The following is a 15,244-nucleotide window of genomic DNA, read 5'->3' as shown; positions in this document are numbered from 1 at the left end:
TGTCCTTCACTGTGTGAGGGAATGACTCAGTGCAGGAAACTTGGGGCGTCTGCCTTCTGAGCTCTATCCCCCAAGTCCCCAGTCCTGAGTTCTGCTCTCATAGCTCCAGTCCACTTCACCCTCCCTCTGCTAGAGCACAAAGTGGGTGGCTCCACAAGGAATTTTTGTGTGTTGGCCCTTTAAGAGGCTGCCCAAACTTTCAGCTGCCACTCCCTGGCAGACAGCACCGCTCTGCTTTTCACAGCTAGATGTTATGTGGGTATCTTCCTCAGTTTGGTGCTCTCTGCTGGGGAGCCCAGCTTCGGATTAGATCCCAGAGTTCTCAGTGGCACCCCCCTACAGCTGAGATATCTCTCCGGGACTTCAGTTGCCGTCTGTGGGTGCCTGGTCAGCCCTTTGGTGCCTCCACCCCTCCTACCAGTCTCTATGTGGTCTCCATCTTCGGTCCTTGGGTAGCAGGGTTCTCTCCTGTGAGTTTTCCATTGATTATTCAGGAAGCCTTTCCATATTTCAGTCATTATTCCATCTTGTGTCTGGGAGCATGTCCGTGCAGCATCCTCCTACTCTGCCGCCATCTGAAAATTTTCAAGGCTATAGTTAGTTGAATTTGTGTCTGATCCTGTGTATTGACTTGTTAGTACACTTCTCATGGTAGGTATAGGTAGGAAGTATTCTGAAATGATTCCTGAGTTTCTGAAATGATTCCTCTGAAACAATTCTAAATACAAGAAGTTTGGTTTTAATTCATTATCTAAGAAAATTAATAAATAGAATGATGGAATTCTAAGTGTAGTGAAACTAGGTCATCAAGGACTAGGACAAACTAGGACAAACCTGCTAAGGTAATATGTCACATAAAAATTAAACTACAAAATGCCATAAACTCATTTAATAGGGAATTTTCTTTTGCTCCCATACAAATTTTTCTTTGTCTCTGTGAGAGATCGGTTTCTCTTTTTAGTATTGAGTTGGAGAACAGAATTGAAATCCATAGGTAAAGAAACTACTGTTTCAAACTGAAGTTGATATATTTGTTTCCAATCTGAGCAGCCCTCAACATCATGAAGTTTGTTTTGAGTTCTCAAAGGCCAGAGCTCCCTTTCGCTCCATGGCTTTGGGGACGGTTGGGTTAGCCCATAATATCGGAGTGCCTGAACGGCCCATACAAGTTGTCTGGTGGGCAGACTGAAATGTGCCAACAGTGCAGCACTGCTCACCTGCAGCGGGTCACAATTGCAGTCAGATGTCTCCATGGTGACGTCTCTGAGCCAGGAGGCCGGACAGTGGGCTTCATGACATGCCACGACTGGAGCGACCATAGTGCCAAGAACAGCTTTGACTACTGTAAGCCATCCCCAAACCTCAAATTCAGATGAAAAAGTTTAAGAACTTAATCCACACTGAGGGATCATTGAGGGTGATTCTGGAGGAAAGTCTCTCTGAGGGAGGTTCAGGGGACCCTTTCAACCCTGTCACTCTCTGGAGTCCCCACAGTGGTACCTAAGAAGAAGGCAAGGCCAGAAAAAAGGATTCTGAGTACTTACTAGACAGAAACCAAGAATGAAAGAATGAGAATTTCATGATTGCTCATTATTATTGGATATTGTGTCTTAAATGGCCTGGTGACTACCTCCATGTACTTATGAATGTAGCACTTTTTTATTAGAGTTGCCCAGAAGAATATAAACTATTGTCCTAATTACTTGTGTAACCATCCTGAAACAGTAAAAATGAGTTTTTATTTCATTTAGGTGGTTCCGGGGAGAAACCTTTCCAGGACCCATGTATGGGCAGAGCTGTTTTCCCTGATCAGGATCCTTGCAGCACCCAAGTAAGACTGTAATTATCAAATGTATTTTTGTTCTGTCTCTGGCCACTACTAATTGTGTTCTTTATTTCCTTTCTAACAGAAAGCTCTTACTATTTTCTCCTACAATTGTGATATTTACTTCTTTTTATTTAATTTTTATTTACTGATGGGGCAGGGGGGGGGGGAGGGAAGATGGGGAAGAGAGTGAGAGAGAAACATCGATTTTTGTTGTTCTACTTATTTATGCATTAATTGGTTGATTCTCTTATGTTCCCTGACCGGGGATCAAACCCGCAACCATAGCATATTGGGATGATGTTCTAATCAATTGAGCTACACAGCCAGAGCATGTCATTTATTTCTTGATCATTGTACTTCTATTCACCAATTAATCAAAATCTAATCCACCAGGATATTTTACCTAACTTTCCTATAGAAAAAAGTACTTAAAAGCAGTCTGGCCCTAACTGGTTTGGTTCAATGGATAGAGCGTCGGCCTGCGGACTGAAGGGTCCCGGGTTCGATTCCAGTCAAGGGCATGTACCTTGGTTGCGGGCACATCCCCAGTAGGGGGTGTGAAGGAGGCAGCTGATCGATGTTTCTCTATCATCCATGTTTCTAACTCTCTATCCCTCTCCCTTCCTCTCTGTAAAAAAACCAATAAAATATATTTTTAAAAAAAGCAGTCTGACACTTATGGGCTTAAATTTCTCAAGTGTTTCAAAGTAAGTTCTGTTTAAAATGTTTGGAGAACCCATCTTAGGCCTCTATACATTATGGTTCTGTCCTCTCAGAGACTGAGTACATTTTATCTTAATGTACTCATAAATGAGAAAAAACATAATTCATTTTCATTGTAAAAATTAAATCAATCACTAAGTAGTCAAAAGACTACTTTCTTAATGGACTATTTTATTTATGTATGTATGTATGTATGTATGTATATATGTATGTATGTTAATCCTCACCCAAATATATTTTCCCATTGATTTTTAGAGACAGTGGAAAGGAGGGAGGGAGGGAGGGAGGGAGGAAGTGCTCAAGTGAGACATCAATTGATCAGTTGCCTTCTGCCTTGACCAGGGCCAGGAATTGAACCTGCAACCCAGGTACATGCCCTCGACCAGGAATCAAATCTGTGACCCTTCAGTGCTTTAATCACTGAGACACACTGGCCAGGGCTGGACTACCTTATTTAACTACTTCTCCTAGAATGTAATCACCTAACTAAGTATAAAAAAGCCAAAATGTCATCTCAAAGAAAATTAGATAGGACTTGTCAAATGGCAATGTCTTTTTTGAAATAGATATTTTTTATTGGTTTTTAAAGAGAGGAAGGGAGAGAGAGAGGGAACATCAATGTGAGAGTGAAACATTGACCAGCTGCCTCCTGCAGGCTCCTAATGGGGATCAAGCCCCAACCCAGGCATTTTCCTGGCTAGGAATTGAACAGGCAACCTTTCAGAGCATGGTAGGATGCCCAAGCACTGAGCCACTCTGGCCAGTGTGGCAATGTCTTTATTATATAACTAGAGGCCCAGTGCACGAAATTCATACACTCAGGGTCCCTAGGCCCGGCCTGCACCCTCTCGCAGTCTGGGAGCCCTCGGGGGATGTCCGACTGATGGCTTAGGCCCGCTCCCATCAGTCGGGCATCCTTAGCGCTGCCGCAGAGGTGGGAGAGGCTCCTGCCACTGCTGCTGCGCTCACCAGCAGTGAGCCCAACTAAGGGCTTCTGGGTGAGCAGTGCGCTCCCTGTGGGAGCACAATGACCACCAAGGGTCAGCTCCTGCATCTGCTCCCTGGTGGTCAGTGTGCGTCATAGGGACCCGTCATTCCGCCATTCAGTCGATTTGCATATTACCCTTTTACTATATAGGAAGTTTAATTTAGACCTCCCTAAGCAGTTCTGCTCTCTTGTCCTGTCACTTTTGTGTTTGTGTTTGTGTTTGTGTGTATGAAATATATATATTCATAATACCAGTAGTGAGAGGTTTGTGTTAGCATTCTAGAAGAATTACACGTATAGAACAAAGTTATGAACCCCAAAATGAAAAATACCTGAGTGGCCAAATAATTGTCAAGCTCATGCATGGTACTCTACGTGAAATAGACCCAGCTCTCTACTTTGTGCCTATTTCATATTCCATCTAATGCATTCAGGTACCTGGTTTCCAAGGCACACAGCAAACCAGATGATGAGAACAGCTGACAAGCAGAGACAGCTGTCATTTTATGTTGTCAGCTACAGTAAGTGGCAGCTGGCTGACAGGGAAAATGGGGGGAGAAAAATCTTCCAAAATGCAAGCAGATATATAAGACCTCAGGTCCCAGAGATCCAGAGCAATTTGGTTTCTGGAAGAGCAGGGCTAAATGGCCTCTGTAATCATCACTCTATTTCAACACAGTGAGATAATTGATTTAATGATGCTCAGATGTTGTAGCTGAAAAAAGATACCCTGGGGATCTAGTCCAACTCTCCCAATTTACCGATGAGGAAATGGAGGCCTAGGGGAACATTGAGAGCCCAGTTCAGGGTCAGCGTGAGTTAGTAGTGAAGCTGCGAATGGAGCCAGGATCTCCTGACCCCAATAAATGTTTTCATGACAAAATGGTTGAAGCCTTGTTGGTTAAATATGAGGATTCACTGAGATAAAGTATAGAAATTTAGCACTTACAGAAAATGATTAAAATCTTGTTAGGTTTTATTATGAATTAAAACCTGCTATTTAAAAAAAGGTTGAGTATTTTTAATATTAATTTATTAAATAACTTTGCTTTTCCACAAAATTAAGTTCCAAGAAGCAATCCATTCTCAGATGCTAAAATGTCACCTCTTCAGAAAGGTTTCCACTGACTACCCTATTAAAAATAGTACCTCTTAGCCCTGGCCTAGTACCTCAGTTGGCTAGAATATTGTCCCCATACACACAGGTGGGATTTCTTTTTTTTTTTTTTTTTTTTTCATAGGTGGGGTTTCAATCCCCGGTCAGGGCACATAGAAGAATCAACCAATGAATGCATAAATAAATGGAACAACAATCGATGTTTCTCTTTCTCTCTCCTTTCTTTCTCCCTCTCTAACTTCAATACATAAAAAAAGTACCTCTTTAACTTTCTCTACATTGATTTCATGCTTTGTAACCTATCAACAGATGAAATTGGATACATATATATTTTACCCATAAAGCTTCTTCTAAAGTTAATAGCTTAAGTATTATGACTTTCTTCTAGTTTTTAAATAGAATAGTCCTCTTCTCTCGTTAGAAAAGATTTAGCCCTTATTCTCAATCTCATCACCACGAAATGACCCATTCATAAGGGCAGAGCTCCTGGAAGAGCAGGAGTTTGAAAACTGAGTCTAACCAGCCTGATTAATAGTGTAATGGGATCCCTTTAAAATGATGGTGCTTAGCTATAAGGATGCATATTCCATTTTTAAGCTGCATTCTATCGATATTTTCTACATGTAGTTATGTTTTAAGAGAAAATATTTGGCCTGTGGTATAGCTGAATTCCTATAACGTAAGCATTTTTATAGCATGGCTCCAAGATTATTCTTATTTTACATAGCAGACAGAACTTAAAACACATACCTGCCTTTCCCATCCTTTTTCTGCATTCTTTAAAATATTAGGTATAGCCCAGCCAGATGTGGCTCAGTGGATGAGCGTCGATGTATGTACCAGGAGGTCATGGCTCGATTCCCAGTCTGGGCACATGCCTGGGTTGTGGGCTCAATCCCCAGGAAGGGGCGTGCAGAAGGCAGCCCATCAATGATTCTCTCTCATCATTAATGTTTCTATTTCTCTCCCTCTGCCTTCCTCTCTGAAATCAATGAAAAAAATTAAATAAAATTATATATATATATACAATATATATAATATATATAATATATAATATATAATATATAATTATATATATTAATATATATTATATTATATATTAATATATATATTAATATATATTATATTATATATTAATATATATTAATATATATTATATATTAATATATAATATAATATATAATATATATAATATAATATATATATTATTATATATATATATATATATTATATATATATATATATATATATATATATATATGTATATCTCAGGTATTTTGCGAGTATGTTGTTTAAAGCTGGGAACAGTGAAACAAGGAAGGGCGTAGGACAGAAGAAACTGGAGGAGAGAGCCTAGGTGGGAGCTTTGGCTTACTGAGAAATGAGTCACAGCAACAGAAATGAGCTTACTGAGAAGTCAGAGAAAAGGAAGCCTTGGAGATAGGTTCAGGGGGTCAGCTGAGGAGGAGCTACTGCTGCCACCGCTCCCCTGGCCACAAGTCTGCTGGGTCCCTTAGAGTTTAGAGATGCACGCATGTGGAGGAAGAAGAAGGGGCCGGGAAAGCAGGCATGCTCCTGGGAGAGAGGGTGCACCTAAAATAGCAGGTATATTATTTCTGATAATCAAGCACAAACTTAAGCACAAATAAAACTAATTAGATATGTCTTAGATTGAGGTGGGAGGACAGCATTTGACATCTTAGTATTAGTTTGATCTCATTTCTTTGTAAAACATTCTTTCTAAATAAGAGGTGGAGAAGTAGATTAGATGGTTGAAGAAAACTTAGAGGAGCACCAAGAAAATACCGCTTCTCCTAAAGCATCAAATAATAAAAGTAATCCCTTAAAAGAAAGTGTTGTGTAATTTACTTTTCTTTAACATTTGTGTCGACCTGGCATTCCAACCATCTTTACATTTTAGTGGACTCTTAGGTGTTAAAGAAACCCTTGCAATCAGTGATCAAAAGGGAATTAGAATTTAAGGAGACATATTCAATGTACTGCCACTAGCTCCCTCTTATGATATCTGTATTATGAGTTAAAAACCTCCTCTGCCTGACCTCTAAGTGTTGTGATGTCTGAGTCCTTCATGCTCTTTTCTCTTCCCCAGGTGATGTCATCTACCTCCAGAGCTTTAGATGCCATAAATATGACACATTAAGTTGACATTTCCAACTCTGCCCTCTTCCTGAGCTCCTGGTCCTTCTGTCCAACTGCTTCCTGGACATCACCTCTTGTTTGTCTATGAGGCATCTCAAGCTTCCCATGAAGGAAACCTGACTCTTATTTTCTCCTTTCTAGACCGTACCCCAAACACGTTCTCATCTTAATGACATCACCACTGCTAAGCCTCAAAACCTAGGCATCCTTGCTACATCCATCTCACCCCTGACAGAGGTGGAGCCCCCACGAAGCTCATGAAGTTTGAGCTGCAGGCCCTTCACTTGCACAGAACCCTTCCAAGATACCTCATTTTGTATTCAGTTTATTTTTCTTATAGAGGGCCCTCAAATTATGTACGTTTCAGGTCCCACAAAACTTGGATCTGCCTCTGCACCCTACATCCGGCTCTATTTCCAAAAGAAAAGTATCTAAATCTGACCACTTTGGACATGGTGGGTGGCTGTAGTCCAGGCCACTATCTTCTCTGACCTGGAGTCCTATAATGACCTCCTAATACTCTCTCAGCTTCCCCACTCCCTCCTACAGTGCATTTCCTATGTAGCAGCCAGAATGATCTTTTAAAGCTGATTTCCAGGTCATACCTCTTACTTAACCATCAAATGGTTTCTCATTCCACTTAGAAAGTCATACAACTAAACTATCACAATGTCCTAGGTGATCTGGCCACTGCCTACCCCCCAGCCCCTTCTCTCAGTGCTTACTCCCCTCTCACTATAGTCTTTCCTTGTTGGAATACACCAGATTCATTTTTGTCTTAGGGTTTTTGTACCCCCGTCTCCTTTGTTTGGGGGAATTTCCCTCATTTCTTCACTTGTCTCCCCATCTTTCAAGTCTCAACTCAAATATCACCTCCCCTCAAAAGACTATGTCCCTAAAGTAGTAGCCAACTCTGCCCCAGTCATTCTTGATCTCATTTTCCTTTTCTTCAGTGGTCACTATATAAAATTATCTTTTCTACCCAATTTACTTGTTCATTGCCTGATATCTTTGAAAAGATTATGAGCTCCATGGAGGTGGGAACCCAGTCTACTTGCTCACTACTGAATCACAACAGCCTATGAGTGCCTACTGCAGAGAAGGTGCCCAATGAATATTTGCTAAAAAATTGTTTGTTGAATAAATACTAACAATAAAATATGGCATGAAAAACTACTATACAGAGTGGGTAGAACTGAAGAATATGAACTATTATAAAGTTCCTTTTGTTTCTTCCTCATGAACTTTAGACCATTAAAAAATCTATCCTGCCAGGGGATGCTAATTTGAGATGTGGATTGATGTCACAATTAATATTCCACTATGTATGCCATCATAATGCATGAGGCAAAATGTGTATGTCATTGTGTCTAAATTGTAAGATACCTGCTATAAATAGCAAATAGATGGAGAGGAAAATATATATACTAAATCATATCCGAATCTCCCTCCTCCCTCACCCCCAATACTGGTTTAGGAATGTTCAGAAGGTTTGAGGGTTATGAATGTTATCATCCATGTATTTTGAACTGAGTTAAAAATATTGTGAAAATAGAAAAACAATAATTGAGATCTGGATCCATTTCCTTCAGATCTCTAAGGAAAAACATTTTTTAAAAATAATAGCTTTCTTGAGATATAATTCACATTCCATAAAGTTCACCCTTTTATTTTTTTAGGGAAAGTTTATTCGTTTATTTAGGAATAAACTTTCCCTAAAAGAAGTGAGGTAGAAGAAGTGAGCCATAGAAGAAATGGAGAAATGGGCTCAGGAAACAAGTTACAGCTAAAAAGTTCCCTTGGATCTTAGGGGAAAGGGGGAGAGAGAGAGAGAGAGAGAGAGAGAGAGAGAGAGAGAGAGAGAGAGAGAGACTCCTTGAGAGACAAAAGAGGAAAGAGAGGTTCCCGCAGTGTGCTTGGGGTGGAATGTCCTGGGGAAAGGAGGAGGTGGGGAAAGGCACCTCGAGCTCCCAGCCTCACAGTTCACCCTTTTAAAGTATACAATAGAGTGTTTCATATATTCAGAGTTGTGCATCCATCACCACTACCAGATTCCAGAACATTTTTATCACCTCAAAAAGAATCTCCATATCCATTAGCAGTCACTCCCCATTCCCTCCTCTCTTGCTCCCTCCTCCTCCCCCCACCTCCGCCCCCATCCCCAGGCTCCTGACAACCACTATTCTACTCTCTGTCTCTATGGATTTGCTGATTCTAGACATGTCATATAAATGGAACCACTTTTTATGTCTGGTTTCTTTAACTTACCATGTTTTTAAAGTTGATCCATGTTGTAGTATGTATCAGTACTTCATTTCTTTTTATTGCCAAATAATATACCATTGTATGGCTACACCACATTTTACCTGTTCATCAGTTGATGTACATTTGGCTTGTTTCCACTTTGTGGCTATTATGAATAATGTTATGAACATTCATGTACAAGTTTTTTGTGTAGACATATGTTAGCATTTCTCTTGAGCATATACTTAGGAGTAGAATTGCTGCATCATATAGTAACTCTGTGTAACTTTTAAAGAATTACCAAATTGTTTTCTAAATTGATTACGCCATTTTATATTCCCATAGGCAATGTATGAGGGTTTCAATTTCTCCACATCCTTACCAGACTTGCTATTGTCTTTTTTAGTATAGCCATTCTAATGGAAATGAAGTGATATTTCATTGTGGTTTTGATTTGCATGTCTGTAATGACTAATGATGTTGATCATCTTTTATTGTACTTATTAGCCACTTGTATTCTTATATCTTCTTTGGGGAAATGTCTATTCAAATGTTTTACCCACTTTTGAATTGGGTTGTCTCCTTATTATTGGATGTAACAGTTCTTTATATATTCTGGATAAAAGTCCCATAAAATATATGATTTGCAAATATTTTTGTCCATTCTATGGGTTGTCTTTTCACTTTCTTGATGAAAAGACAACCCATTAAAGCACAAAAGTTTTTAACTTCAAATAAAGTTTAATTTATCTATTTTTTCCTTTTGTCTTTTGTGATTTTGGTGTTACATCTAAAAAATGACTGCTTAATCCAAGGCCATGAAGATTTGGTCTGCTACCCTCTAAGAATTTTATAGTTTTAGCTCCTACATTTAGGTCTAGGCTCTGTTTTGAGGTTCATATATGTGTGAAGTAGTAGTCCAGCTTCATTCTTGTGCATGTGGATATCCAGTTGTACCATAACATCTGTTGGAAAGTCTGTTCCAACACTAAATGGTCTTGGCACCTGTATCCATCAGTGTCCTCCAGAGAAATAAGATCAATAGAATATATATAGAGAGATTTATTTTAAGAAATTAGCTTACATTATTGTGGGGTTGGTATGACTGAAGTCTATAGGGGCAGACCAGCAAGTGAATTTCATGTAAAAGTTGATGTTCAATTCTGAAATTTGCAGAGCAAGCCAGCAGGTGTTTGTGTTGCAGACTTGAAGCAGAATTGCTTCTTCTCCGGAAAACTCAGTCTGCTTTCCATCAAGGCCTTTACTACTTGGATGAGACCCACCCCGCTGGTGGAGGTTAATCTGCTCTACTTAAAATCAACTGATTTTATTTATTATTCATTCATTCATTCATTCATTCAGTCCTCACCCCAGGACACTTTTCCCACTGATTCCTCAGAGAGAGTGGAAGGGAGGGCAGAGACAGAGACAGAGAGAGACAAACATTGAGGTGAGAGAAACATGCCAATTGGCTGCCTCCTGCATGTGCCCAACCAGAACCTGGGATCAAGCCCAAAACTGGGGCATGTGCCCCTGCCTGGAATAGAACCTTCGGCCCTTCAGTCTGAGGGTCAACACTCTAACCACTGAACAAAACCGGCCAAGGCTCAACTGATTTTAAATATTAATCATATCCATAAATCTAGTGTTTGACCCAACAACTGGTAATAGCCTAGCCAAGTTAAAACATTACCCATCACAGCATTCTTGTAAAAAATCAATTGACCACAAATAAAAGGTTTACTTCTGGAGTCTCTATTTAATTCCATCGATCCATATGTCTATCCTTAAGCCAGTACCACAGTGTCTTCATTATTATAGTTTTGTAGTAAGCTTTAAAATCAAGGTGTAAGTCTTCCAACTTCTGTTGGGTTCAAGATTGTTTTGGTTATTTGTAGTCTCTTGCAATTAATGTGAATTTTAGATCAGCTTATCCATTTTAGGGGGGGCTGGGGGGGAAGCAGTTGAAATTTTAACAGTTATTACCTTAAATCTGTATGTCAACTTGGGGAGTATTGCCATCTTGATATTAAGTCTTTCAATCCATGCATATGTAATGAGTTTTCATTTGTTTAGATCGTCCTAAATTTCATAATAAAATGTCCTCCTTTGTCTCTGATAACAATTTTATCATAAAATCTATTTTGTCTGATGTTGGTATAACCATTTCAGGTCTCTTTTGGATACATTTTTCATGGTATATCTTTTTCCATCCTTTTTCTTTAAAACTATCTGTGTTCTAAAGAAAAATATTGAACTTAAAAACTTAAATTCTTTTACAGAGGCAGAGCTGCCTCAAACTGATTGTCAAACTGCAGCGGGAAGGCCAGGGAGGGTTGGGGGGCAGGAGGGAGGGGGGTAAGAGATCAACCCAAGGACTTTTATCATAAAATCTATTTTGTCTGATGTTGGTATAACCATTTCAGGTCTCTTTTGGATACATTTTTCATGATATATCTTTTTCCGGGGAAGGACACATATGTAATACCCTTTGTAATACTTTTAGCAATAAAAAAAAACTTAAATTCTTTTAAGTATATTTTTATTTCAGGTGGGTGTTAAAATGCAGCAAATAGGGTTTTTAAATTCATTTACCACACTTAAGGGAAAATAATCAACATAAAAAAATAAAAGGTATTCTTCCTTCTCCCAACTCTTCCTCAGTCCTTGATTTAAGTTATATTTATTCTACAAGATCAAATCTGGAGTCACTTACCTTCTAAAGGTTCACAAATCTGTTTAATGTCAAACCAGCAGGGAAAAGAAATTCCTCAGCAAGGAATTGCTCAGAAAGTACTGTACCATGTCTCCAAATTCCTGAGAATCAAGTCGGAAAACTGGAAGCAACAGAAAGCACTATAAGGTAGGTGATGTTCACTTTGTGACAAGTCACTTCCGAAATCTAAATGAACAAAGTATGAGGACACCTATGTACAGCTAGCTGGTTATTTTATTCTCCAGTAAAGCACTGTCCAATAAAAATATAATGTGACTCACAAATATAAACTACATATGTAATTTTAAAGTTTCTAGTAGTTATATTTTAAAAAGTAAAAAACAGGCAAAATTGTTAATATAGTTAATAATTATAGTTTATTAATAAATATAATTAATATATTTTATTTAAACCAGTATATTATCGTTTCTACATGTGACCAATGTTAAATTGTTAGTTATTCTTAATTTCCTACTAAGTCTTTGAAATGTAGTGTGTATTTTAATTTAAAGCACATCTTAATTCGATAGAAAAGCACACATTTCACGAGATCAAGAGCCATCATGGCTAGTAGTTACTATATTGGACAATGCAGCTATAGCATTTAATGTTGAAAATGGCTTTAAAATGCTCTATAATGATCATATCAAACTGAAATATTTTTCTTGACCACAATTATTATGCATTGCCATAACAAAGACTACTAATGTAATAGGATTATCAAAACGTAAGACTGGCCGGTGTGGCTCACCAGTTTAGTGTGGACCTGTGAACCAGGAGGTCATAGTTTGATTCCCAGTCATGGCACATGCCTGGGTTGCGGGCTAGATCCCCAGGGGAGGGCATGCAAGGGGCAGCCAATCAACGATTCTCTCTCATCATTGATGTTTCTCTCTCTCTCCCCCTCTTCCTTCCTCTCTGAAATCAATAAAAATATTTTTTAAAACTAAAAAAACAAAAAAATCACATAATAATCTAACAGGTAAATGTGCAATCAGAATTAAATTTAGAAGTTTTAGAGGCTTCAATCTGCATTAGTAATGATAGCTAACATTTAAGCATTTATTTACTCTGTACCAGGCACTATGCCAAGTATGTTAACGCATGATGAAAGGTACTTCTCTCTCCACTTCATAGAAGAGAAACATCCATCAGTTGTACACCACACACACACACATGCACCCCAACCAGGGATCAAACCCACAACTTGGGTATGTGCCCTGACCAGGGACGGAACCCACGACCCTTCTGTGCATGGAATGATACTCCAACAGAACCACACTGGCCAGGGCTGTAATAGTTCATTTATTTATATTATCTAAACTGACCCTCATAATAAGTTGTGATATAGAGAGCACAGGTACTTACAACTATCAGGACAAGTAGTTGTTCTTGTAGAGTCCTGGGGCAACTGTAAACAAATTACAGGTTGTTCATTTGGTAGAATCTTCTTTTATTTACATTCAGCACCCAATAAACCAGAAATGTTAAGGTATGGTGTCATTAAGGCAAGACCAAATTCTACCACAGTTGAGAGAAGCTTTCACAGAGGTTTTACAAACCTAACTTCTCCAGCCACCTCCATGTCTAGAAACTCCCATCAACATGGAAGTCCATACAACCAAGAACAGAAGCTGGAGGAGATTCTAATGTTCTCTTCCTAAGGATTTAGGACCAGACTGTCAGAGACTTTTGACAAACATCAAACATCCTAAATTACCTAGGTTTCATAAAACAGTTGAGAGAAACTTCCATTTTCCCAACCTTACCCTTTTTCACAAGGGGTTCTAAACCAGCGGTTCTCAACCTGTGGGTCGCAACCCCTTTGGCGGTTGAACGACCCTTTCACAGGGGTCGCCTAAGACCATCCTGCAGATCAGATATTTACATTACGATTCATAACAGTAGCAACATTACAGTTATGAGGTAGCAACGAAAATAATTCTATGGTTGGGTCACAACATGAGGAACTGTATTTAAAGGGCCTGAGCGTTGAGAACCACTGCTAGATAATTTATCTTATTTCACTGGTAACCTTGTAATTAAAAATGGTTTATAGTATGTGATTCCCAAAATCTTAATAACCATAGGAGATGACAAAGCCTCCTTAGAATCCAGACTTTACCACTGCTGACAAAACACACACACACACACAATAAAAAAACTACCCCAAATTAATGTACATAATGATCTTTGAAGAAATAATGTATTATGACAAATTGTCACATCTAAGAAACATCAATTCTACAAAGATAGGTCTGCAAACCTTTCATAGAGAAGCCTATCATTGTCACAGCTAAAACTTTCTAAGGGAGTTTTCTCCACAAATCAATTAGAATCCTTTAAAATACCTTGGCTGACAATCACAATTGCATGGGGATCCCAAGGCCTCTGCCCAGACATTCTGGACACAGTGGCCCAGATTCTAATGTACAGCCAAGGTTTTAAATAATTCACCAAAAGGCAAATGTTTTTTTGTTGTTTTTTTTTTAAATATATCTTTATTGATTTTAGAGAGGAAGGGAGATGGAAAGAGAGAGAGAGAAACATCAATGATAAGAGAGAATCATGGATTGGCTGCCTCCTTCACGCCCCCTACTGGGGATGGAGCCCACAACCCGGGCATGTGCCCTGGACCAGAATCGAACCCAGGACCCTCTTCTGTCTGCAGGCCGATGCTCTATCCACCGAGCCAAACCGGTCAGGGCAAGGCACATGTTTTAAGTCGACTTCCAAGGAGAACTTCAGCAAAATAGTCAACAGGAAATTAAATTTCCTACATTAAATACTATGGCCGGCCAGAGGTGGGGTACTCTCCACCTCGACCAACGTGTAATTTCATTAGAAAGGTGGTGTCCTTTTGAAGCAAAAACGACTTGTGTTCTGTTCTCCGGGCCACCTTAGCCCAATGTGGTGGGCAGAGGGGGGCTCAATCATCAGCATTGCCCTTTGATTTCACACGGCTCTCTCTCGCTCTCTCGGCCTGTGGCAGGCCCTGCAGTAGAAGAAGATGGGGTGTACCATCTATGCAGCGGTTCTCAACCTGTGGGTCCCGACCCCTTTGGCAGTAGAACGACCCTTTCACAGGGGTCGCCTAAGACCATCCTACATATCAGATATTTACATTACGATTCATAACAGTAGCAACATTACAGTTATGAAGTAGCAACGAAAGTAATTTTATGGTTGGGTCACAACATGAGGAACTGTATTTAAAGGGCCAGAAGGTTGAGAACCACTGACTATGCATTAGTGTGCTCCACTTAAATACGGTCTCCGAGCCCCCCAGTACCTGTGGGAGTCAACAAACACGAGAGATCAACCCTATAAACCAGTGCTGCTTGGGGTCGGGGGGGGGGGGGGATCTCTCTCAACTGCTGGCAACCAAAAAACAGGACCCCCGAACCCGGAATTGAAGGAATAGTCGCGGATCCTGGGGTGGGGGAGCGGAGGCGGGTGCGCTACACA

General features: G+C 39.7%; 1 long non-coding RNA gene across 1 annotated transcript in view; it reads right to left on the bottom strand.

Moving 5' to 3' along the window:
• Window positions 1-450: 450 nt before the first annotated feature.
• The window catches only part of LOC111823089, a 16,495-nt gene continuing 1,701 nt past the window's right edge, over window positions 451-15,244 (bottom strand). Inside the window, exons 2-4 of the long non-coding RNA XR_002826074.1 lie at window positions 11,777-11,897; window positions 1,218-1,500; window positions 451-575 (exon numbers count right to left, since the gene is read on the bottom strand). This is a non-coding gene — a long non-coding RNA (uncharacterized LOC111823089). The remainder of the gene's footprint in view (window positions 576-1,217; window positions 1,501-11,776; window positions 11,898-15,244) is intronic.

The sequence above is a fragment of the Myotis lucifugus genome, unplaced genomic scaffold, assembly GCF_000147115.1.
Source record: "Myotis lucifugus unplaced genomic scaffold, Myoluc2.0 scaffold_388, whole genome shotgun sequence".
Lineage (NCBI taxonomy): Eukaryota > Metazoa > Chordata > Mammalia > Chiroptera > Vespertilionidae > Myotis > Myotis lucifugus.
The sequence above is the reverse complement of the archived record's forward strand: the minus strand, read 5'-3'. Positions and strand labels throughout refer to the sequence as shown.